Source organism: Argopecten irradians, chromosome 14 (genome assembly GCF_041381155.1).
Source record: "Argopecten irradians isolate NY chromosome 14, Ai_NY, whole genome shotgun sequence".
Taxonomy (NCBI): domain Eukaryota; kingdom Metazoa; phylum Mollusca; class Bivalvia; order Pectinida; family Pectinidae; genus Argopecten; species Argopecten irradians.
The window spans coordinates 5,624,368-5,651,095 of NC_091147.1; the positions used below are offsets into that span (position 1 = coordinate 5,624,368).

General features: G+C 35.5%; 1 long non-coding RNA gene across 2 annotated transcripts in view; it reads left to right on the forward strand.

The window, feature by feature from the left end:
• The first annotated feature begins 931 nt into the window (after nt 1-931).
• The window catches only part of LOC138308346 (uncharacterized), a 33,067-nt gene continuing 7,270 nt past the window's right edge, over nt 932-26,728 (forward strand). Inside the window, exons 1-3 of one of the 2 annotated variants that reach the window (XR_011206117.1) lie at nt 932-956; nt 1,575-1,659; nt 1,979-2,092. This is a non-coding gene — a long non-coding RNA (uncharacterized lncRNA). Of the gene's footprint in view, nt 957-1,230; nt 1,274-1,574; nt 1,660-1,978; nt 2,093-26,728 lie in introns of those variants that run through there. The other variant, XR_011206116.1, reaches the window with a different exon arrangement.

The following is a 26,728-nucleotide window of genomic DNA, read 5'->3' on the forward strand; positions in this document are numbered from 1 at the left end:
GAATACTCTTAAATCAAACAGCGATATGGATCTTTCCTAGAACTCCTTTATTTTTAGTTTGAACATACACGTTTTAAGAGCGCATTTTTCGAGTGATTAAAGTGGTTTGACATATTCCTACTAAACTTCCTCTCTGGGTTTTGAGTTCGAATCTTAAATGGGTCATTAGCCAGGTATGGGTTGTTAGGACGCGTGTTTTTGTTTGTTGTATTGTTTTTATTTTAGAGAGAGATTCAAGCTTTCGTCCATCTCCAAGATCTGGCCGTTTTTAATCGGGTTGTTAACACAAACAATCGACGTCCTCTACAACGGTTAGTACAAAAGTATTTGAAGAAGCACTGTGATGTCAGTAACAGCGTTGTCTGTCAAGGTTAAATAGAAAATAATGAGGGAGATAATGTCAGCAGCTACATGTTATAGGGATCAACCAACTAAATAAAAAAAAGACCTTCGAAATGGCCCCTGTGTATACAAGATTGAGCCCAGGATAGAATTTTAACCCGGCCGCTGATTGGCTGGCTAATTATGAATTTCAAAAGTAAAAATGTTTTCTGACAGGTAATTATTCCTAGATAACCATGATATGAATTTGGAAATTCACATTGAGATTTAGGTTCAAAATATCAACTTTGATAATGAATAGGTAAAAACATTAGAATTTCAGGATTTTTTAGTGCAAAATGCGCCTGATTTCAATAAAGCTACCCTGGTTGGAGTTTGAGCAGAAGGACCCAAACTTTTTTTTCTATTTAGTGTTATATGAGAACCTAGACTTTAATTATAGAACACAACAGCTAACTAATATTCCTTTGTTTTAATAATACAGTACAAAACTTTAACAAAGTTTAACACTGTGGTCTATGTAAAATCATTTAGTTGGTTGCTCTCTATAGCGCGAACGCAACCGGAAGTATAAGAGTCAGTCACTGGAGCCGAGTGAGTCCATAGATACAAAGGTAAGTCGCCAAGTTTTAGAATAATACGTGTCACTGTGACTATGCATGCAGTTTATTTAGAATTGGCCAGTAAGTTAATGGTACATATAACGTAGATTCAGGTAATTAGCACGGCTATAAACGTGTGACATGTGCGTTTAACATCAGATGGGTACGATCACATGGGTGCGCGGTGCATGGTCTCCTCAGTTGTCAGAATTTAGTTCACGGAACTGTATGCATGTTCCGGTTTAGGTGAACCAGGAATTAGCGGTCAAATCAAGAGGGGGGGGGGGGGGGGGGGTCTCTGCCATATTGGAGTGCCGAAAGCCATAAAGGTATAAAACATACGTTACAGCTTATACATTTGAAATTGGTAACATTAAGGGGAGACAATTATATTGTATTACATAATGTCTAGTTTGGTTGTGGTATTTATACCTGCCAGGTATAATTGGTGGGGGGGTTGGGGGTTGGGGGGGGGTTCATCTCAGGTAAGCCAATTTAACTAATTGTACTGATTAATTGTAATATTAGGGCTAATAAGTTTATTAAAAGTATGCATTTTATGTTATAATGATAAAAATATCATTTTGTGAATATTTTTTCTGTTAATGAAACATATTAATGGTGTTTCAGGGTCACTCAAGATTTCCGGAAATATATGTTGGTTGCACAGATTCCAGTCACGGACAAAGACATGCATCTTTTGTGCTCATTACAGGTTTGATCTTTGTTTAATTTGTTTATTTTAAACAGAAAGGCTCTAGAACCATGTTCCTGGTAAATTTAAAATATGTAAAAGGTTTGGTATATCTGGTTTTCTTCCAAAATCTTGACATTTTCTATATTATAGGGGTACCTGATTATGTAATGGATTATCTCCCCTTGGCTGGGGACTTTTCCTATTTTTTCATTATATTCAGAAAGTTTAATGATGTAACCAATAATTAACTTAAACAACATTAATACTATTTCAATATTTAATACATAATTTGCAATTAATCAACACAGTGTGTAAGTTCAATATTTCATGTTTTCAGAATTACTCCGCGGGTGACTGTCCGAAGGTGAAGCCCTGTCCTGGACAAACCACTTGACCGATTAAGTTCATATTACAAATTTGACATACAGCCGAAATACACTTTACATCATAGGTGAGTATTGGAATTTTAATTTCTGCTATAGGGATCAACCAACTAAATAAAAAAAAGACCTTCGAAATGGCCCCTGTGTATACAAGATTGAGCCCAGGATAGAATTTTAACCCGGCCGCTGATTGGCTGGCTAATTATGAATTTCAAAAGTAAAAATGTTTTCTGACAGGTAATTATTCCTAGATAACCATGATATGAATTTGGAAATTCATATTGAGATTTAGGTTCAAAATATCAACTTTGATAATGAATAGGTAAAACCATTAGAATTTCCGGATTTTTTAGTGCAAAATGCGCCTGATTTCAATAAAGCTACCCTGGTTGGAGTTTGAGCAGAAGGACCCAAACTTTTTTTTTCTATTTAGTGTTATATGAGAACCTAGACTTTAATTATAGAACACAACAGCTAACTAATATTCCTTTGTTTTAATAATACAGTACAAAACTTTAACAAAGTTTAACACTGTGGTCTATGTAAAATCATTTAGTTGGTTGCTCTCTTATAAGGGTATGGAAAGATGATACCGGGCAACTCTTATCATTTGATTAATTTAAGCAGGACGTATAAACAAGTCGTTAGTATACAGAGGAGAAAGTTCTTGTGGTGCGACATCTGAATTTATAAACGATAGGCACTGTTATACAATCAGTCTTATCTGTTCTCTTTCGAGATAGGAATAATACATGTGCCCTGGCCTCTATCGATCATATAAATCATATTCAACCACAGTACTAAGCGTATTCCAATCTTAGTTTTAACATTAACACACAATGCTGTGCTTGGAAAGCTGTGCTGCTTATCCAATCTGATCATATACTCCCACAGCTAGATAAAGAGAGGTTCTAGTGCTTATGTCAAACTTGTAAGATTTTAATTTGTCAAAGAACTGTAATGAGGTGTTTTTATGTTTCATACTTGCATTAGAGGCATACAGATACCATTTTATCTTGATCAAAATATTCTGTCATTTGACAAGGCCTGTCAAGTAAGACGGATAGTGAAGTGAATAATGAATTAGATTTGAGAATATAAAATTTCCAGGTTATTGCTATAAGATAAAATCAGAGTGCTTCGGGTTGATATATTAATCTTTGTCTCTTCCAATTCCAATCACAATCGGCAACATAAAAGGACAAACAAAATTGATAATTGATATCCTCTACGGATTTTCAAAGATTGCGTTTATAGTACTGCAGGATACACTTAAGATACATTTTCTGTTTTAAAGTCATTAGACAATTTATATCATACATTTGTTAGATATTTATAACTACTCACGATTACCGTTGAATTTAATATTACGTCCTGTAAACCATACTATTTTTTTTGGCGAGATCAGTTCGAGCTTGAAGATGCTCCAACGCTGAGGAATGATTTTTTTTTCTATCAAAAAATAGAAGCAAACGAATTATTTTTGTTCAGTTGTAAAAGTTTCCTTCTTTACACCATTGCCACCCTGAAAAACTTTGAGTTTCTAATTTTTCTTGAAGATGAAATATCAAAAATAATTAATTGCGTCCCGAAAACAATCCATGGCGATATGTCCTATTTGGAATGAAGTACTGATTGCATATGCACCAAAAGCAAACTAAATTATTTCATATTATTTTTGTGTAAATTATACATGTATATACATGATTAACACCAATTATTGTTCAATGGTGATTACCGTTTATGCTCTGTCGGCGGTGGAAAATCTTTAAAGCTTTTCATGAGGATTTAGTGTCCCAATGCTGAAGTTTATCATAATTCTGGAGTTAGAGTTGATCTATGGTCAGTAGTCGGTACCTTATCCACTACAGCCAGGTTTGTGTGACGGAATGTAGCTGAGTTTTACAATCGATCTATGGTCAGTAGCCGGTACCTTATCCACTACAGTCAGGTTTGTGTGACGGAATGTAGCTGAGCTTTACAATCGATCTATGGTCAGTAGCCGGTACCTTATCCACTACAGTCAGGTTTGTGTGACGGAATGTAGCTGAGTTTTACAACCGATCTATGGTCAGTAGCCGGTACATTATCCACTACAGTCAGGTTTGTGTGACGGAATGTAGCTGAGTTTTACAACCGATCTATGGTCAGTAGCCGGTACCTTATCCACAACAGTCAGGTTTGTGTGACGGAATGTAGCTGAGCTTTACAACCGATCTATGGTCAGTAGCCGGTACCTTATCCACTACAGTCAGGTTTGTGTGACGGAATGTAGCTGAGCTTTACAACCGATCTATGGTCAGTAGCCGGTACCTTATCCACTACAGTCAGGTTTGTGTGACGGAATGTAGCTGAGTTTTACAATCGATCTATGGTCAGTAGCCGGTACCTTATCCACTACAGTCAGGTTTGTGTGACGGAATGTAGCTGAGTTTTACAATCGATCTATGGTCAGTAGCCGGTACCTTATCCACTACAGTCAGGTTTGTGTGACGGAATGTAGCTGAGCTTTACAATCGATCTATGGTCAGTAGCCGGTACCTTACCACTACAGTCAGGTTTGTGTGACGGAATGTAGCTGAGCTTTACAATCGATCTATGGTCAGTAGCCGGTACCTTATCCACTACAGTCAGGTGTGTGTGACGGAATGTAGCTGAGTTTTACAAATCTATGGATCTTATCCACTACATGGTGACGGAATGTACTGAGCTTTACAATCGATCTATGGTCAGTAGCCGGTACTTATCCACTACAGTCAGGTTTGTGTGACGGAATGTAGCTGAGCTTTACAATCGATCTATGGTCAGTAGCCGGTACCTTATCCACTACAGTCAGGTTTGTGTGACGGAATGTAGCTGAGTTTTACAATCGATCTATGGTCAGTAGCCGGTACCTTATCCACTACAGTCAGGTTTGTGTGACGGAATGTAGCTGAGTTTTACAATCGATCTATGGTCAGTAGCCGGTACATTATCCACTACAGTCAGGTTTGTGTGACGGAATGTAGCTGAGCTTTACAATCGATCTATGGTCAGTAGCCGGTACATTATCCACTACAGTCAGGTTTGTGTGACGGAATGTAGCTGAGTTTTACAACCGATCTATGGTCAGTAGCCGGTACCTTATCCACTACAGTCAGGTTTGTGTGACGGAATGTAGCTGAGTTTTACAACCGATCTATGGTCAGTAGCCGATACCTTATCCACTACAGTCAGGTGTGTGTGACGGAATGTAGGCTGAGCTTTACAACTGATCTATGGTCAGTAGCCGGTACCTTATCCACTACAGTCAGGTTTGTGTGACGGAATGTAGCTGAGTTTTACAACCGATCTATGGTCAGTAGCCGGTACCTTATCCACTACAGTCAGGTTTGTGTGACGGAATGTAGCTGAGTTTTACAACCGATCTATGGTCAGTAGCCGATACCTTATCCACTACAGTCAGGTGTGTGTGACGGAATGTAGCTGAGCTTTACAACTGATCTATGGTCAGTAGTCGGTACCTTATCCACTACAGTCAGGTTTGTGTGACGGAATGTAGCTGAGTTTTACAATCGATCTATGGTCAGTAGTCGGTACCTTATCCACTACAGTCAGGTTTGTGTGACGGAATGTAGCTGAGTTTTACAACCGATCTATGGTCTAGTAGCCGGTACCTTATCCACTACAGTCAGGTTTGTGTGACGGAATGTAGCTGAGTTTTACAACCGATCTATGGTCAGTAGCCGGTACCTTATCCACTACAGTCAGGTTTGTGTGACGGAATGTAGCTGAGCTTTACAACCGATCTATGGTCAGTAGCCGGTACCTTATCCACTACAGTCAGGTGTGTGTGACGGAATGTAGCTGAGCTTTACAACTGATCTATGGTCAGTAGCCGGTACCTTATCCACTACAGTCAGGTTTGTGTGACGGAATGTAGCTGAGCTTTACAATCGATCTATGGTCAGTAGCCGGTACATTATCCACTACAGTCAGGTTTGTGTGACGGAATGTAGCTGAGTTTTACAACCGATCTATGGTCAGTAGCCGGTACCTTATCCACTACAGTCAGGTTTGTGTGACGGAATGTAGCTGAGCTTTACAATCGATCTATGGTCAGTAGCCGGTACATTATCCACTACAGTCAGGTTTGTGTGACGGAATGTAGCTGAGTTTTACAACCGATCTATGGTCAGTAGTCGGTACCTTATCCACTACAGTCTCTTTAGAACCAAAGCTAAAATGACAGAAACCTAACTTAAGGCCATCCTTGTCTGTATTTTAAAGAAGAAAGGTTAATTTTACCCTAAAGAAAAATGTTACGAGGTCAGGCATTTGAATATCTATGTTTAGCTTTGATTATTTTTTCTTACACCTAAATACATCCGATTTTTTAATTACTTAAAAGCATCACAACATGCCATAATTACAGACAATGTCAGTGTAGGTCAAAGTAAGTGATGCTGTCGACGTTGTAATCCATGGCTAAACCATACGTATTGATTACGTCACATATTGTTTTAGAGCACGTGGACCCTATTTTACCTTCACAGGTAAGATAGTGTTTATCTATCATACTTGACAGGGTTTTCCTCTTCAGACGGTCATTCTGTGGTTGTTGATTATTAGATAGATCTGTTTCACCAGGGTAAAGAAACGACGTGACGTCATCTGTGCATATGGAATTTTAACGCATTGCAACGTCCGTATGGAGGTGAAATATTCAAGCATGACAGGTGGACAGGGATATGTTTACCCGAGTTGGTGATCTGTTACGCAACTGTGGAATTATTCCTTTTAAAGGAATGGCCACTTTTCTGTCTTATTGCTGCTCGCTAGTGATGCTTGAGATAAAAATGTACCGAAGCTGATAAATGGCTATGTTATTTCAAATTGATATATTTTAAGCAAAATATTAATGCATTAATATTAATTAAAGAAAACACAAATGACACGTCATATTCTGAAAAATTGTAATTGATCTTTGGAAATGTACATTCTTTTACCTACGTATATCTGCAGCGTTCAGCAATGTGTAGTGCCCTTTGGCACCATATCTGTGGTGTCTCTATAACGTGATCATATTTAGTACGCATGAACTCTATCCAGTCTAATAACATTCCCGACTTGTACTTTCTTGCTCACATAATTATATCTTGTTTCGTGCCCAAGTGCAATTATAGACGTGACGACACGCAATTAAGGTAACGTTACTGTAAGTGGAGTTTATAGTAACGATCCGTATGATGTTACTGTAAGTGGAGTAAGTAAACTATATGTAAGTGGAGTTTATAGTAACGATCTATATGACGTTACTGTAAGTGGAGTTTATAGTAACGATCTATATGACGTTACTGTATGTGGAGTTTATGGTAACGATCTATATGACGTTACTGTAAGTGGAGTTTATAGTAACGATCTATATGACGTTACTGTAAGTGGAATTTATAGTAACGATCTATATAACGTTACTGTAAGTGGAGTTTTTAGTAACGATCTATATGACGTTACTGTAAGTGGAATTTATAGTAACGATCTATATGACGTTACTGTAAGTGGAATTTATAGTAACGATCTATATGACGTTACTGTAAGTGGAATTTATAGTAACGATCTATATAACGTTACTGTAAGTGGAGTTTTTAGTAACGATCTATATGACGTTACTGTAAGTGGAGTTTATAGTAACGATCTATATGACGTTACTGTAAGTGGAGTTTATAGTAACGATCTATATGACGTTACTGTAAGTGGAGTTTATAGTAACGATCTATATGACGTTACTGTAAGTGGAGTTTATAGTAACGATCTATATGACGTTACTGTAAGTGGAGTTATAGTAACGATCTATATGACGTTACTGTAAGTGGAGTTTATGGTAACGATCTATATGACGTTACTGTAAGTGGAGTTTATAGTAACGATCTGTATGACGTTACTGTAAGTGGAGTTATAGTAACGATCTATATGACGTTACTGTAAGTGGAGTTTATGGTAATGATCTTTATGACGTTACTGTAAGTGGAGTTTATAGTAACGATCTGTATGACGTTACTGTAAGTGGAGTTATAGTAACGATCTATATGACGTTACTGTAAGTGGAGTTTATGTTAACGATCTATATGACGTTACTGTAAGTGGAGTTTATAGTAACGATCTATATGACGTTACTGTAAGTGGAGTTTATAGTAACGATCTATATGACGTTACTGTAAGTGGAGTTTATAGTAACGATCTATATGACGTTACTGTAAGTGGAGTTTATAGTAACGATCTATATGACGTTACTGTAAGTGGAGTTTATAGTAACGATCTATATGACGTTACTGTAAGTGGAATTTATAGTAACGATCTATATAACGTTACTGTAAGTGGATTTATAGTAACGATCTATATGACGTTACTGTAAGTGGAGTTTATAGTAACGATCTATATGACGTAATTTTATGACGATTATATGACGTTTGTAGTGGAGTTTATAGTAACGATCTACATGACGTTACTGTAAGTGGAGTTTATAGTAACGATCTATATGACGTTACTGTAAGTGGAGTTTATGGTAACGATCTATATGACGTTACTGTAAGTGGAGTTTATGTTAACGATCTATATGACGTTACTGTAAGTGGAGTTTATAGTAACGATCTATATGACGTTACTGTAAGTGGAGTTTATAGTAACGATCTATATGACGTTACTGTAAGTGGAGTTTATAGTAACGATCTATATGACGTTACTGTAAGTGGAGTTTATAGTAACGATCTATATGACGTTACTGTAAGTGGAGTTTTTAGTAACGATCTATATGACGTTACTGTAAGTGGAGTTATAGTAACGATCTATAACGTCTAGTGATTATGTAACGATCTATATGAGTTACTGTAAGTGGAGTTTATGTTAACGATCTATATGACGTTACTGTAAGTGGAGTTTATAGTAACGATCTATATGACGTTACTGTATGTGGAGTTTATGGTAACGATCCGTATGATGTTACTGTAAGTGGAGTTTATAGTAACGATCTATATGACGTTACTGTAAGTGGAGTTTATAGTAACGATCTATATGACGTTACTGTAAGTGGAGTTTATGGTAACGATCTATATGACGTTACTGTAAGTGGAGTTTATAGTAACGATCTATATGACGTTACTGTAAGTGGAGTTTATAGTAACGATCTATATGACGTTACTGTAAGTGGAGTTTATAGTAACGATCTATATGACGTTACGGTAAGTGGAGTTTATAGTAACGATCTATATGACGTTACTGTATGTGGAGTTTATAGTAACGATCTATATGACGTTACTGTAAGTGGAGTTTATAGTAATGATCTATATGACGTTACTGTAAGTGGAGTTTATAGTAATGATCTATATGACGTTACTGTAAGTGGAGTTTATGGTAACGATCTATATGACGTTACTGTAAGTGGAGTTTATGGTAACGATCTATATGACGTTACTGTAAGTGGAGTTTATGTTAACGATCTATATGACGTTACTGTAAGTGGAGTTTATAGTAACGATCTATATGACGTTACTGTAAGTGGAGTTTATAGTAACGATCTATATGACGTTACTGTAAGTGGAGTTTATAGTAACGATCTATATGACGTTACTGTAAGTGGAGTTTATAGTAACGATCTATATGACGTTACTGTAAGTGGAGTTTATGGTAACGATCTATATGACGTTACTGTAAGTGGAGTTTATAGTAACGATCTATATGACGTTACTGTAAGTGGAGTTTATAGTAACGATCTATATGACGTTACTGTAAGTGGAGTTTATAGTAACGATCTATATGACGTTACTGTAAGTGGAGTTTATAGTAACGATCTATATGACGTTACTGTAAGTGGAGTTTATGTTAACGATCTATATGACGTTACTGTAAGTGGAGTTTATTGTAATGATCTGTATGACGTTACTGTAAGTGGAGTTTATGGTAACGATCTATATGACGTTACTGTAAGTGGAGTTTATGGTAACGATCTATATGACGTTACGGTAAGTGACGATCTATATGACTTTACTGTAAATGCAGGTTATGTCTAAATGTCGAGTACCTGGAACATCTCTGCTTTATTAACTGAATCAGCGATTACAAAAGTGTACCTGGAAATCTCATGTGTGCTATGTGTCATGATGTATGGAAGGTTTCGTGCTTTGGGAGGCTCTGGTATAGTGCCCTTGGTATAGTGCTATATCACCGAAACACACTTTACGTAGTCACATCATATTGACCACGGGAAAAGCAGTCGTCCCACTCTCTTTACATACTCAGCATGTTCGTCTTTGTTATTTTCTTTTATTGTATGAAGAAAATCTATCAAACGGTAACAGTAAATGCTCCATTTCCCACATAACTGCTCAGTGTTTCAATTATAAGAACCACGTAATGATAAATAGCAAAACGTAGTTGGATACAATTAACAATATGTCACAGAGATGATTTAAGTTAACATAATGAAATAACAAAAGACTCATTTTCAAATTGGCCGCCATTTGGATCATTTCTAACAATACCGGCTAAAATATTCTACAAACTTTTAACATTAGAAATATTTTGATATAGGTTCAAACGAAACTTAAACGAGAATAAAATTTTCGAAGAAACAATTCTTTCGAGGTTCTACGTTAACAGTATCAGATATTACGTAAATGACTAAGTACATTGTTGATATATTAGTGTATGCATATCTCCCTTTGTTAATTATAATGGAACACGTCCGTGAAGCTGTTATGTTATCTGTACTTTATAGTATCGCCCTATTTTTCATGTTCTTGATTTGCTCTGCCTAAGAGGATAAAACTGTTAGATAGGACGAGTTAGCCAATTTACTGTGAAATCTGAAAATGATATAGCACATCAATCATTTCCAGAGTGTCTTTTAACATCAATATTTCACGTCACCGATAACTGAAGTAAGTATTACGTCACAAATGATGCTTAATTTCCCTGTTGATAAATTATTTAACAATTAAAGAATTGTATATCTCCAATAAATGCAATCTGCCACCAAGATAGCATTTGTATCTCCAAAAAATACAATCTAACAATCCTTTAATTGTTATATTTACATTTTACTTTCTAGTTCAAAGTAAAGCATTATTTAGATGCGAGTGACATTGAGTGACATTTGAATTTCCCGCTTCAGCCATTTAACCTCAACAGCCAGGTTCAATGTGATAAAAATATTCCATATACAAAAAATAAAAGATACCAAAAGTTCAATGTTTTTCAATAGCTTTTCAGTTTACTTTCAATTATCCAGACTTTTAATTTTTTTTTTCATAAGTTTCATAACCAAAATGGTTCATTCGTCTACAATGTCAATTTTCTCGTGAGGACTAACATGGTGTTAGTAAACATGTCCAGGCTGCATTTATTGGCTCATAATGCAGATCACGATTATCATTAGAGTAATGGGAGTTGCAGTGGCAAAATGTAAATATATCATATTAAGTCACCATCTGACGACCATTATTTATATTTCGCAAATGAAATAGTTTGTTTTGAACTCATGTTCTCGCGTGTTAGTACAGTACACGTTTCGTGTGATTTTACATATTATTGGCATCGTATTATCAAAGTTGAACAATGAGTTTCTGTACTTATTGCCACTTTTGATTCTTTCGTTTCAAAATTTCCTCAATATTCATCTAGGTACATATTTTGAACAAAAATCGTCATGATAAAATGAATATGCTAAAATAACATTTTCAATTTGTTATTCGGAATTAATGATAAATATAAGCATACGTCAAAAATAAAATTAAACGAAATAATCTTATTATGGCTTCGCGATTCGATTTGAATACTGTTCATACGTTAAAGGACATTACTAATTCCGCTGTATTGTCTCAAGACGTCCTCAATACTTCTACATATGTAACACAATCTAAATTAGAATTAAGTACGTTCATATATTAAGCCAATTATTACAAATAGAAATATCAAAATAATCTAAAAATCACATGTGAAAATAATGAGTTTAGGATCTCTATTTGGTTGATCATTCACAGTTAGAATATTTGGCTCTTTCGTCTTTGCATGACAACGGCATTACCGATAACAAACCCCCGATTCCATAACAACAAACACACTGTTTCTACACAATTGAAGCTGTCCTGTCGGTACGTAAAACGGAAATCAACAAGCAGATCAATAGATCAATAGCATGTCATCCCATGAATCTCGCGCTACCAATTATGATGTGTGCGATTTGCATAGCGCGTTTGGTATATGCAATTATAAACAGCGTGTAAATAAGGGATTGAATCCCGTCAAATTTGATTGATTTGCCAATTTACCGAAGCCCAGAGACAACAAATATTTGATAACAAGATCGTTTGGACGGAATTGACTTGTGTAGTATAGAGGCTTGCTCGGGGCAGTGAGGTATGAACACTAGTTAGAAGGCAATCTCTCTCCATTGACAGATGACGGCCTGTTGCCTATCACGTGATCACGTGGGGTCGGTGACATAATGATATCACGCGCCATAATTCTCTCCGAAATCACGCGCTGGGACGCACTTCACATTACACCAGGAAGAGAAGACGTTCTCATTTGATGCGATTATGCGTGCAATGTAACGATTCTTTTATGGTCCGAGTTGATTTTTATTGATAACGAAAGAATCCGGGTGATGAAAATTGTAATTATAGTAGGGGTAGCACAAGGTTGTCTCGCTACAAATCACAGCGGTGACCCTGATCTGACAACGAGGACAGGAGGAAGTGACGTAGCAAAGTGATTATTCAGAGTTGGTTTATATTCCTAATAGCAAGGGAAATCCGATATATTAGTGTGTAGTGTGATGTGATTAGGGATGAAGGACTGGAATCCAAATAAAGAATTAAAAACAATACCACGGAAGCTATCACCCACCAGAACATAACGCATCCGTTATACTATATAGGTCATCATGCGGGAGGTGAATTTATCCATCTATATTATATAAGCTACACCGGTTTTATGTGGTTAAAGATAATGTTCGACCAGGAACAATAAAACGTCGACTAATAATAGCATTAGTGACAACACACAACAGACGTGTAGTATTCTTCTATTACACTGTGACCTTGGGTTGCGCCATACCATTGATCTCAGTACCGGGGTCAACTCCAATAGACCATGTTAATGTTCCAATTATTATAAAGGTGGTGGACTGCCATCGACTTTTAACGTGTTTGGAATTAAACTTTGAAACAAAACCTACATTTAGTTTGACAAGGATCTGAATAGACATGAAGAGTATTATGTCTATACATTAAAATATGGCTAGAGTTACTCACTGTATACAGAACTTAGGTCGTACAATAATCAGAATAAATGATAGCGTTCAATAAGGCTGAAATAACGTTAACTTTGAATTTCACATTAAACATTCCCCATATTTGTTTATCCTATATATTACGTACAATTTACAGTAATATCCTGTGTATGATAGAAAAATAGACCCGGGAACGTTAATTTGAACATTTTTTGTGATAGTTTAGATTATATTAAATACTAGTAACCCCACTAGAAGATTTAATTTGCCTAGCAGTACTATTCAAGTTTACAAACAATTTTTTTAGTGTCAGACATTCATAAGATTGAAAATACTTGAAAAAAAGGTTTCGTTATGTTTTTTCTACAAAGTTGATACACAATTCACAGAAAGGCAAAATCTAATAAATAGTAAGATCGTATAGCCCGGAGCCAGTTGATTACGGAAGGCTTTTATAATAGTGATCAGATTAAAATCTAATTATATTTCAGCCAGTTTCACAATCTGACTAAAACACAAATACATAAAATCAAAATCTGGTGAGTTAATATGCGATGTCGCTAAAGTTACTGATTTGAATAAATATGTACATGTACTTCAATCACATCGCCATGTTCATATCAAAATGTTGCTTATATAACTACAAAAGATAACTAGCGTACACAGTACTCACAATTTGGCCGGAACAATGATTAAATTGTGACTTATTAGCGACTTGTTTTCGTTGATATTTTTAATTTACAATAGCAGTAAGTAACGTCAGGCGTTGTGAGACCAATAGGTCTATGGTAAGAGACCAATCACCATTAGGGCTACCTTCAGTTTTATCTATGACTGTGGTGTTTGGTGTTAGTGAATGTTTTAGAAGCGATGTAATGGTAAAAACCTCAGATGGACATACATATATACAAACACTGGTAGCATTCGTAGCCTTCCGTATGTATTGTTGTGTTGTTTGTTTTATGACCGTCAGAAAGACATGTGCAGCATTAATAGTGAACCAGCTGGACCAAAGTCGGTCCGTTTCAGGAGAATAGCTCACGCAAAACCTCAATTTTAAACCAGAGTTAGCGATAAAACGCATTCCCCGTCGTATGGATCCCATACCAAGTCTAAGTCATAAAGACTAAGTCGACCCATTATATGACGGTTATATTTTTATTTGATATATTGTATTAAGGACATGTTGCGTGATTGTTAAAAGAGTATACTCAGACACGAGTGTGTACATGGGTAAAAAGAGTATACTCAGACACGAGTGTGTACATGGGTAAAAAGAGTATACTCAGACACGAGTGTGTACATGGGTAAAAAGAGTATACTCAGACACGAGTGTGTACATGGGTAAAAAGAGTATACTTAGACACGAGTGTGTACATGGGTAAAAAGAGTATACTTAGACACGAGTGTGTACATGGGTAAAAAGAGTATACTTAGACACGAGTGTGTGTACATGGTAAAAAGAGTATACTAGACACGAGTGTGTACATGGGTAAAAGAGTATACTTAGACACGAGTGTGTACATGGGTAAAAAGAGTATACTTAGACACGAGTGTGTACATGGGTAAAAAGAGTATACTTAGACACGAGTGTGTACATGGGTAAAAAGAGTATACTCAGACACGAGTGTGTACATGGGTAAAAAGAGTATACTCAGACACGAGTGTGTACATGGGTAAAAAGAGTATACTCAGACACGAGTGTGTACATGGGTAAAAAGAGTATACTCAGACACGAGTGTGTACATGGGTAAAAAGAGTATACTCAGACACGAGTGTGTACATGGGTAAAAAGAGTATACTAGACACGATGGTATATAGACACGAGTGTGTACATGGGTAAAAAGAGTATACTTAGACACGAGTGTGTACATGGGTAAAAAGAGTATACTTAGACACGAGTGTGTACAGGTGTACATGGGTAAAAAGAGTATACTCAGACACGAGTGTGTACATGGGTAAAAAGAGTATACTCAGACACGAGTGTGTACATGGGTAAAAAGAAGTATACTCAGACACGAGTGTGTACATGGGTAAAAAGAGTATACTCAGACACGAGTGTGTACATGGGTAAAAAGAGTATACTCAGACACGAGTGTGTACATGGGTAAAAGAGTATACTCAGACACGAGTGTGTACATGGGTAAAAGAGTGGGTAAAAAGAGTATACTCAGACACGAGTGTGTACATGGGTAAAAAGAGTATACTTAGACACGAGTGTGTACATGGGTAAAAAGAGTATACTCAGACACGAGTGTGTACATGGGTAAAAAGAGTATACTTAGACACGAGTGTGTACATGGGTAAAAAGAGTATACTCAGACACGAGTGTGTACATGGGTAAAAAGAGTATACTCAGACACGAGTGTGTACATGGGTAAAAAGAGTATACTCAGACACGAGTGTGTACATGGGTAAAAAGAGTATACTTAGACACGAGTGTGTACATGGGTAAAAAAAGAATATTTGGACACGAGTGTGTACATGGGTAAAAAGAGTATACTTAGACACGAGTGTGTACATGGGTAAAAAGAGTAAACTAGACACGAGTGTGTACATGTGAAAAGACGGGTGCACTTTACATATGTTTAGTATGATAAATATAGACTTAATACATATTACTAAAAAAGACCATGCAATTTGCGAAGGCTTTTATACAATTTTAAAATCAAATGAAATGATTATTTATGTTTTGAAATCATACATTACACAATAGAATACTTAAACCAGAATTACTGTCACCCATAGTCTAGAATATCCTATGAGATGTTTAGGCCCGGTGTCATCAACCTCCTTTGTTTGTTTACTAGGATCTAGTGTATATCTAACGTGTCGGTAATGTTGTGTTTTGGTAATAATTTGCTATCTGTCGTCCTAATATGGACGAGGATAAGTTCTCTCCTTGACAAGTTGATGGCAGAAGTATTGACACTTGCTCGTCTTAGTATGACCGCTAGCTATAAAAGGGTGATGATAGTGTCTAAGTCGGTATAGGTTCTTGTTGCAGTACCCTGTATAATGTCTAAGTAGGGCATGTCAGTGTTATAATGGTTAAAACACCGCCTTATGTGGCATCAATTGTACTTTTATCTTACATGTAAACGAGGTTGATATCCAGTCACGTGACCCATTAAAGGTGCGACGAGAGAAGAGTAAGTTTTAGCTATTAGAACTGGAGCAGACCAGTTAGTCGTTTCCTTTAGTAACAAAAAACAAATTCTTTATACAGTTGCCATCATTGAAAAATTTCGGTTTCTCATTTTACTTCAGAATGAATTTTATTTGTTTTCATAGTAAATCAGACTTTCTGATTGAGAGATACTTTTTCTTCATACAACATGAAGCAAAAAAATCCGAGAATGGCGCGAAAACCCGACGTTTTCATGACGTCACAATCGACACGTCTATGTTGCGTGTTGATTTAGAAAAAAATAATCCATTGGAAAGTCAATGGAATCGTACGATTAAACGTGTTTTATGTTATCAAGTTGTCTGAAAAATTAATTATAAGCATTGATGTAACTATTTTTTGTGGGCACAATTCACGTTGTTTTCTCAAAAACGTATGACGTTATACGCTTGCAAATACATGACGTCACAATCAATATCTACATGCAAGGGTAGATAACTCTGTAATATTCAAATGCGGAATATGTAAGATTGAGCATCACAATTTTTATCGAAATGATACTATTGTTTATAAAGGAGCGATTGCTTTAATAGTGTAATATTAATATGCCAGATCAGTTTGAATATATAAGCTCAGACTAGATAGGCAATATACAAGAATGCACAAACAATATATTTCTTATTGTTAAACCAGTGGACTTTTCCTTCAAACAATAAGAATTTTTATCAAATATAAACTGAAAGCAAATATCTTATATCCAAATAACAAGGGAAATATGCAGCTTACGTTACGGTTTATACCTATAAAGTGGAAATATCACTGAAGTTCACTTTTAGGCAGTAACTGTATCTGGGGACTGTTTACTTTACTGTTTAATTAATTAAGGTAAGTAAAACAATGCCACATAGTGCCATTATCAGTGCAACATTACATCTATATTTTGGTACAACAAAATTAGATTGATAATTTATAAATCCCGTCATTATCAGAACGATTTTACAAAGAAAGTCCCCTCTACATTAGGTAAAGGAACATATTCCCTGCCAAACACTATGAACATTAAGGAGATCAATTTATAAAAGAATAGCACCTGTTTACTTCTATACGAACGCATTTTAAATGTCATTTCTATTCCTCAATCCTACCTACTGAATTCCACTGAGCACTGCTTTGCAGACACCGATCATGCTGTTTTTCGGAAAGATTTATAAAATCGCCAAAATCAAGTAACCCGAAATAGTTCACCCTGCGCTGATGAGAAGAGAATGCTATTGTATACATCATCAATGCGTTCATTGCAAGGTCTCGAAAAACCTCTAGTTTTGCACGTTAAGCATCAACTCAATTGTGACGATTTCAGGTCCCGGCCATGCCGGCAATGAAGCAGCGGCAAACATCTGTATTGGTATACAACACAATGACGGACAGCTTGTTGCACTTGTATGACAAACAAAAGACATTTCAGAAGTATGTCATGATAGTTGTATGTATTGTTTGTTAGTTTATGAGATATCCGAAACTGTTTAATAACCCTGCCACTCCTAGATATTTCAAACCGTCAAGGAAGACTTTTATTCTTAAATATCTCAATATAGTATATTGGCCTAATTATATGACATTTTTATATAGTTCTTGTTAATCACTGCTATTATTTTTATCCATTATGTTTTTGGTTATATTTGGTACTTGACTCTATAGTGATTATACTGTTCTGTAGAAAACTTATATATTATATTTTCTGATAGAATCTATTGAAGAGGCGGTAGCTTTATTGATACTAAATAAAAAAAAAGAAAACTTAAAGGATAATTATCCCCCGGTTTCATACTTACATCAGCGTTAATCAATATTACGCTTTATGTGAACTATTTGTCAATTAATTTTAATTATTCTGTTGATTTCAAAACCAACTGCGCTTCGTGTCACATCACTAGAGATATAATATCTACGAAGTTTTATCAGTGTCAGCAAGTCCATAAAGTCGGATATAATGTACGAGTCTGTAACGCACCTGTGCATAAAGAGACAATGTGTGGATCATTTGTGTCCATAAGAGGAGGTTTGCCGTAAGTACGCGGTGTGTATTGTTAGTGGACAAGTAATCGTGGACATACAGCGAAATCTTAGTGGATGTCTTTGTTTCTGGAATAATCAATAGGAGCTAAGCCTCCTATGTTACTTCTACAGCTTCAATGTTGTCCTCTATCTAATTCATCAATTTCTGTCATATTGAATACAGACGCGGATCTTTATAGGTCTGAACCTCGAGGTCTCTCGTCATGTCGTCACGACTTGTTCGCTAGGATAAACACAAAGCGCTTTGGAAATGAAACAAAATAATAAGTGTCAACATTAACATACGATAGAAAAAATAAAACAAAGTTGAAACGTCTTATCTATATATTCAAAATTTGATATGTCTGACTAGGCTGATAGCTACATCAATAGAAGTATGGATAACAGATAGATGATTGCACCTGAAGGAGGCGTCGAACCGAAATAAGTATGCCATTCGCCGCAACAACAAAAGAGACTGCGGCAGGATCAAAAGCTTAATAAGCAAAATTAAAAATAAAATCCTATGTCTTAATGAATGTTTGGTTCAAAATAACATCTGTAATAATTATTGTTCCGATTTCCTATGATCGATTCCGCACTCAGTAAGATCCCTTTGTCACCACTACAAGGAAGCCAGTCTGTAGACAATTTCCTCTTCGTGTCTTATCAAATGCACAAAAGGAAACATTTCATATGAATTTAGTCATTAACGCGTCAAAACCAATTTGTAAATAATAGCTCAAATAGGGCATTAGAGGAGCTGTAACTATTGATCACATTTCCATAGGAAATTATCAAAATTTCATAAGGCGATTGCGAACGCTGCAGGAAATAAGTAGTCACGACGCAGGTTAGACTCACATGGAACAGGTTCTTTTTATCGTGTCTAATTTAGTAAATGTATTGAAACAAAATGCAAGTTTGCATTATTGTACACAGGATAATGTTCTGTCTTCGAAAGTTTAATTATCGAGATTTACTTACGAGAATATATCTAGTACTTATTCCTGTTAATCATAAGAAATATATATCTATATATAGCAACGGAAATCAGCAAAATTAAATTTCAATGCATACAATATGATAAACAGATAATACCATAGAACATCACGTTATTGTAACAACTCAATCATTCTCTCAATATATTAACGAGAAGTAGGACTATTTTTGCAACGATTTAATGAACCCGTACTATCTTCCATTCATCTTTCTACATCTCTAGAATGGCTAATAGATCCAGTAATATGAAACACAAATCATTCGACTAAACATTTGTCATAACTTAGAGCGTTCCGTCGACAGTACCATTGGCCGTGCGGGGTATGCTGATTGGTTTCTTCAGTGAGATAACACAACATCAATGTACCGCAGCCTCTCATTACGTATTGCTTAGATGATGTCTGGAAAACAACCAACCAACCTCTCCATGGAAGATAAATTTCATTTTGACTCTCTTCTTCTATACTTAGCATTATTGGTGAATCGAAAGCCATATTTGTTTACATATTTCCTTAAAGCAATTATTGGGTGATACACTGTATTGACAGTTTGATGTTCATGCTTATCTATTCATTATTTCTTCAACGAATTGATCTGTTTGTTTGATTGATGATTAACGTCATATTAACAGCCATGGTCATGTAAGGACGGTCTCCCCATGTATGCGATGTGGAGCATGTGTTTTGTGTGCGGTGCGTGTTTTGGAGATTGTGGTATATTCGTAAGACCGTTGAACTATGACGTTTTTGTGACGAAGTTGAAACCGGTAAATAGTCAGATGCCGATGGCGAGGAAGGGATACATGAAAATGCTATCGAAACGTAGCAGGGAATACAAGTGAATCAAATGTAAAACTGATTGCAGTTGGTAACATTATTAACGCTTTTTACCTAGGTTTTGGTCAGTTGTTACAAAAGGCCTATGGATGGATCGGCTGACAAACTGGACACGACGATAGCAGATTCCAATCACAACTATACAGTATATATATATATATATCTATTCATAGTACATGTAAAGCTCGTATACATAATTGACTAGTAGTTCTTACATTTTTAAGTGTTATTTATGCAACATTATGTAAATTCCAAAATATCCATGCAAAAACATCGACTCAACTTCTGTGTTGAAGGCCAATCAATCGTAGAGCAAATTCCACAACCAATCAAGCCATCGATGTTAAAGACAAATTATATGATTCCTCACAGACGTGCGTCTTGAAAAGATAATAGTTACATTAATAAATAATCGAATCGGTTATTCTGACAGAAAATATGAAATGCCACACATTGAACGCTACATATCAAATCGAAGGATCAACAGTGTGATCATCTGGGGAAATCTACATTGGGTGGAACTATGGTTAACAGATTATAAGTAGCGATCTGGGAAAGAAGCGTGCGATCTCAAATACATTTCAAATTAGATAGCAATCTTTTTCATGAATTGTAAGGGAAAATACGACAAATATACAATACCACATTAATTATTCTAAAATGGGGATAGAACTTCATATAAGTCGAGATGAAAATAAAATCGTTGATTTAATCACCGGTAGATTCACGAAAAATGACATTCCATTCCCTAAATATATAAACAACCCGGATAATAACTGCATTGTCTACTTCTATTTGTTAATCAGTTACTGAAATCGATCACCTTAGAATAGTCACAACTTTTTCTTGATTCTGAACACTGAACGCAAAATAGCAGGTGCGATTACTTTTCTCTAATACGTTTCCAAAAGTATATACATCGAACGCTTGCTTGAACTATAAAGGGTAGTGAGTATAACACTGCCAGAATTATTGAGAAGATTGCAAGCAAAATTACGCAATTCAAATCTAGTATAAAAAGTATTCTTAATTTACTCATTATTTCTTCTATGCAGATGGGTACCGAACCATCCTGATTATTGTGCTCAATGTTCGTTAATGAGTAATACAAGTCATACCCAGCACAAAGAAAACGGCAATAGTGCCAATCACAAATAGACACAACGGCAATATAACACAGTCTCGTGGAACACGCATCTCGCACTTCACACAAGTAGACACCACACATACGGTAGGCCGTCCTAAATGACACAAGCTGTTATAATAAACCAGACCAGACCAAACAGCCCAGGGACACTAAGATGTACTAAATGTTCTCGCCCGACAGTAAATCCTACTACAGTCAACAGGACGGCTCCCTCGTCTAATTGGCTTATTCCGGTGTAATTATAATGAATCGGATAGTTTCGTACCAGAATGACCTAAATGCGTTAGCTGCAACATTTATAAAGGTGATACTAACATACACCCAGATACAGTCGGCCTGTTATAAGTATTGGGATGTGGTGTTACTTTGCCTATAACCAAATATGAACCTCTGAAGTAATATGGTCTCTGTAGCATCTCGGTGACATTCGTTGGACAGAAATCACTATACAACGTGTGCCCCATAACTGCAAGGGAATTTAAAGCATCGAGAATTTGCACACACAACTCATTGCACAAATGTGACACCGTCCGTAAATGACCTTAATTATCAATGGGATGTTAAACTAAGCCAAACCAAACCAAATAACTAATTAACACAATCAGTTAATTAATATTCTAGAATGATAGTAGGTTTTTTATATTAATATTATCATGTCTTGTAGTTAGTATGAGAATTAATAAAATGATTACTATAAAGCTAATATATGTAGATATGATCGTTATCTTGTGATGTTGTTTGATATACTTCTTCAAGTAGATAAATGTTGTCACAAAATAACATATAACACATAAATGACACAAATGTGAAAATTTCATCATATATTTTATGTATATTTTTGTGACGTTTTCATCTCGAAACCATAAAGCGCATCCTTGAACCAACTTTATATTCCTAAGACATATACAGTATAATTTCCAAAACACAGTTTCTTCAAATTTGCATAATATTGTGTTAAAATGGTAAAAAAATAACAAAAAATATGTAGTACATAATCCTACAATTACTACACTGACCGATAATTAAGTATTAACCTCTCCGTCAATATGATTTTATATGGATTAGTCGAGGTACTTTTCATTTGAACCTGATCTGTTGCATGGATGTGTTACCATGTTATAATCGGTAAACAAAACAAATCCAAGTATTTTGCTTATAAAAAATATTGGGGTAATAACATTGTACATTTTTAATCTTCTTGTCGCATTTTACAGTTACAACGAACGTAATGTAGGCTGAATTTAGATTGTTATAGCTGCAGAACGGATGAAATAAAGAAAAATACATGTACCATTGGATGTGTATCATTCAGTAGTTATATCATATTATGTCGAACACGATTTTATAATGATATAGTGCAGAACTTTAAAATGAAAATGTTTTGGACAGTATATTTTAATTGGCTTTTGTGAAGGTAATATGGTAGACAACATTGTTCTGTTACCATCAAGAAGTAACTAACAGATTACAGAAACGTTTTGTTCGAGACAAATCACTTTTTGTGGTAGTAAAATGATTCACGTATTAAATAACATGATACTAAGACAGATGTTATTCGACATTTATCTATGGAAATATAAAACAAAGTCTTCTATTTAATCATTGACTTATTTGTTGCATTTTTACCCATACAATTAATTGCATCTAACCTTTCATGGTAATCACATTAACAAAACATTTCAGATCGACAGGTCGAAATACGTTTCCTTTGTTTAATCCTGGGTTGTGTTGGTAACCCTGTTGTTCCGTAGGTTATTTAATCTGCTACAGTGTACGCACAGTGAACCCATAGAAGCAGGCTGAAGAAAGGAAGATTACTTACTACGATTCCCTGCTGAACAATACGTGCCCCTGGTTTATCTATTCAGTATACATACATATTTGTTTTTCTGTTTTAAGTAAGGCCGATCACGACAATCAAGTATTGATCATCACAGTGTGTAGCCCTACTTCTCAAACTACTCTCTATTTATCCCAGTTTAAAGTGATTTGTTTTCCCAAGACGTAACTTTGTAGGATCTCGGTGCATCTCTTAACGGGTTACTTTAGGTACAGATAAAGGGATAACCAGTACACTGCCATGATATAATGCTTTGTTCAAACACTTCCACGAGAAGATGGCTGGTGTTAGAACGCTATTTACTTGCACTTTCAACTCAATTGAATTACTCCCCAGTAATTCCGTCTATTGATTTCATTTTTAAAAACTGGTTTGACGCCGTCAACAAAATAGAGTTACACCCCAACGCGCTATGGGGAATTGAAGAGTGTGGAGTGTGTGTGTTGGGCTGGATATCGCATAGCCAGGTAGAAGTGTTTCAGATATAGCCTATATTGCGATACGCAGAATTCAAAGTTGTTTTTAACATGTTTAAATACCCAACAAATAAAAAAAATATTTTCTTTGTTTGTACATATAATTTATGTCGGTGCGGAAACTCGACGTAAACGTGACGTCACAATAGAAACATTCACGTTACATGTATAAATTGATTTGAAATTCATACAGTTTTGCAAACAAAATGTCTTTCATAGCCCGATGAAAGTAAAAAATATTGGCATAAATGCTTAAGTAAAGCATTACATACAAATCATATACATATACACAATAAAACACCAATTATTGTTCAAAACCGAGTATCGTTTATGCTTTATCGGCGGGGGCATCTTTAAGTAAGACATTACATATCAAATTATATCAAGGTCGGCTCTTTTATGTTGAACATTTGATGGTTGTGTCATTTTCATGTAATTAATTTATTATATTAAACGTATTGCCAATATATATGATTATATAAACTTTAAATAGAAACAAATATCAGATATAGAAACAAATAGCAGACAGATCATATTGGTGGAGACAGGGAGCGGTTCATAATGTAAATAACATAATAACAACATAATGTAAATAACATAATAAAAACATAATGTAAATAACATAATCGCAACATCCAAAAATGCGACCTTGTAATTAATGCTACAGATGAACAAGGATCAGCGATAAGACCAGAATGCCTTGATGCCCGGATGAACACTTCTAAGCCATGTGATGACTATCAACAAAGTTAACGGAGAGTTAATGGAGATAATGTAATTGCGAGCCTCTGTATAATAATAACGGAGACTTTCCCTGGGCTTTGTTTTGATAATTTTCACCTTTTTAAACAAAAGAAGAAGACTTATCCACCTTTGCGAGCTCTTCAGCTTTTGGAGGCTATTAATTGCGTGTGACCTATTTGGTATTGTAAACGACGTGGCGCGATCGTAGAAAAGCGTGATGAGAAAGCAGGACGGATCGATGATTTGGGAGACATTTAGTGTGAGGGACCAATTATAGGGGATGTTGGAGTATATGGCACACACTGAACACAGTCTGTCAAACTTTATTAGCTTGGCGTGTTTTGGCTGTTAAAGTTCGACCTTGACATTTCTAATAGCTGCACGATCCACGGACGCTTCCGGTTTTTTGGGAGTGATATCACAGTAGTATTGTCATCGCTGCGACTGGATTGAGAACAACAATGATATCGGCGTTGATATACTTTCGTTAAGTACTTGTAAACAATATATTTCACGTTTCCTGAAGGCCACTAAGACATAAAATCTATAATGAACTTTTGGGTATTACTTGCAATAGCCGCGTTGTTGATAGGTTGTAAAACGAAAAAGTAATCATCAGCTCGTATATTTTAAAGTTTGTTAATTTGAAAACTTATACACAGAAGGTTGTCATTATATATACATGTATGTGTCACTCAAAACGTTTAACTACACGATACTGTTTTTGAAAACACAAAAAATGAAAGTTGATTACCAACCGTATTAATTTAAGAGTGCTGAAAGACCTTTTAAAATGTTAATAGCCAATACGAATGGATTTGTTTCTCTTTTAATTATAAGAACATATTTGTGAAACATAAATGATTATATAGTGTTTTTATTTAAACTCCTTTAGTACCATTTTCATTACCGAGCATATCGTACCACGACAGGCGTAGATCTCGTTGATGTTCGTTATTGGTTGAAGGATCGGTCCTTGGCCAATTACAAAATTAATATGGATTCGCTACTTAGGCGGCAGGCCTCATACTATTACAGGTTTTTTAAGTCAGTTATGATAAATGATAAATAATTCATGTCAATTTCAACAATATTCAGATAATATTCAATACTCAGATAGATAACTGCTAAACATGAACTATTCATAATTTAAATAAGATAACTTACATATATCAAATTCGTTAACTACTGTGCGTATTCTAGATATTAAGGTGGTGATAAAATAAGACACATTTTTTACTGAACTGCAAAAACATTCTTCTATTGTGTATATACGCGTTCATTTCCGTTCATTTCATCACTAGTATTTCATACATTTGTATTTCTATTATAACATATACATCCTCTCCCTTGATATGGTTGGAGGGGACACGATGTTGATGTATTGATCAACGCAATTAGCGGCGAATTATGATATGGCCCTAATTAAAAAGCCTTTAGGATATTACTCGGATAAAAACAAACGTAACGAGGCATCGCCGTTGGCTGTGCCAGGAAAAACAGAACGTCAATACTCAAAGGACAAACACAATCCAAACGCTCGTGCATCATGGGTAGTGCTCCTCAAATGACCTTAGCTGGTAATAGGACGTTAAATCTAATCGACCAACCAGCTCAGCAAACACACGTTTATCACGTATATACCATAATGTGAATTAAATCAGAGAAAATAAGGAAACATATATAAAAAACCAAAGCCTAACTTTATTTCAGAAGATTCATGATAAAATAAAAAACTAATTTACAAATAATATATTTTCTCCGTTTATTATAATTCCTGAATATTCCAGATCCAGATAACAAATTAAACAAATTAAATTATCCAGTCAAAGTAAAATATCCAGTCAAAGTGAATTATCAAGTCAAAGTAAATTATCCAGTCAAAGTAAATTATCCAGTCAAAGTGAATTATCCAGTCAAAGTAAAGTATCAATTCAAAGTGAATTATCCAGTCAAAGTAAAGTATCCAGTCAAAGTAAATTATACAGTCAAAGTAAAATCGCTGACTTTGCGACCCGCATTTTGCCTTATTCTTACTGCAAATTGTACTGGATATATTCACATTATCCATAATTAAGAACAAAATGCAGTAAGAATAGAACCAAATCTTGGATAGCAAAGTCACTCAGCAATTTAACTTTGACAGAATAACTTACTTTGAAAGAGATAATATGTTAGATATAAGTATGGTGAGGTATCGACGAAATT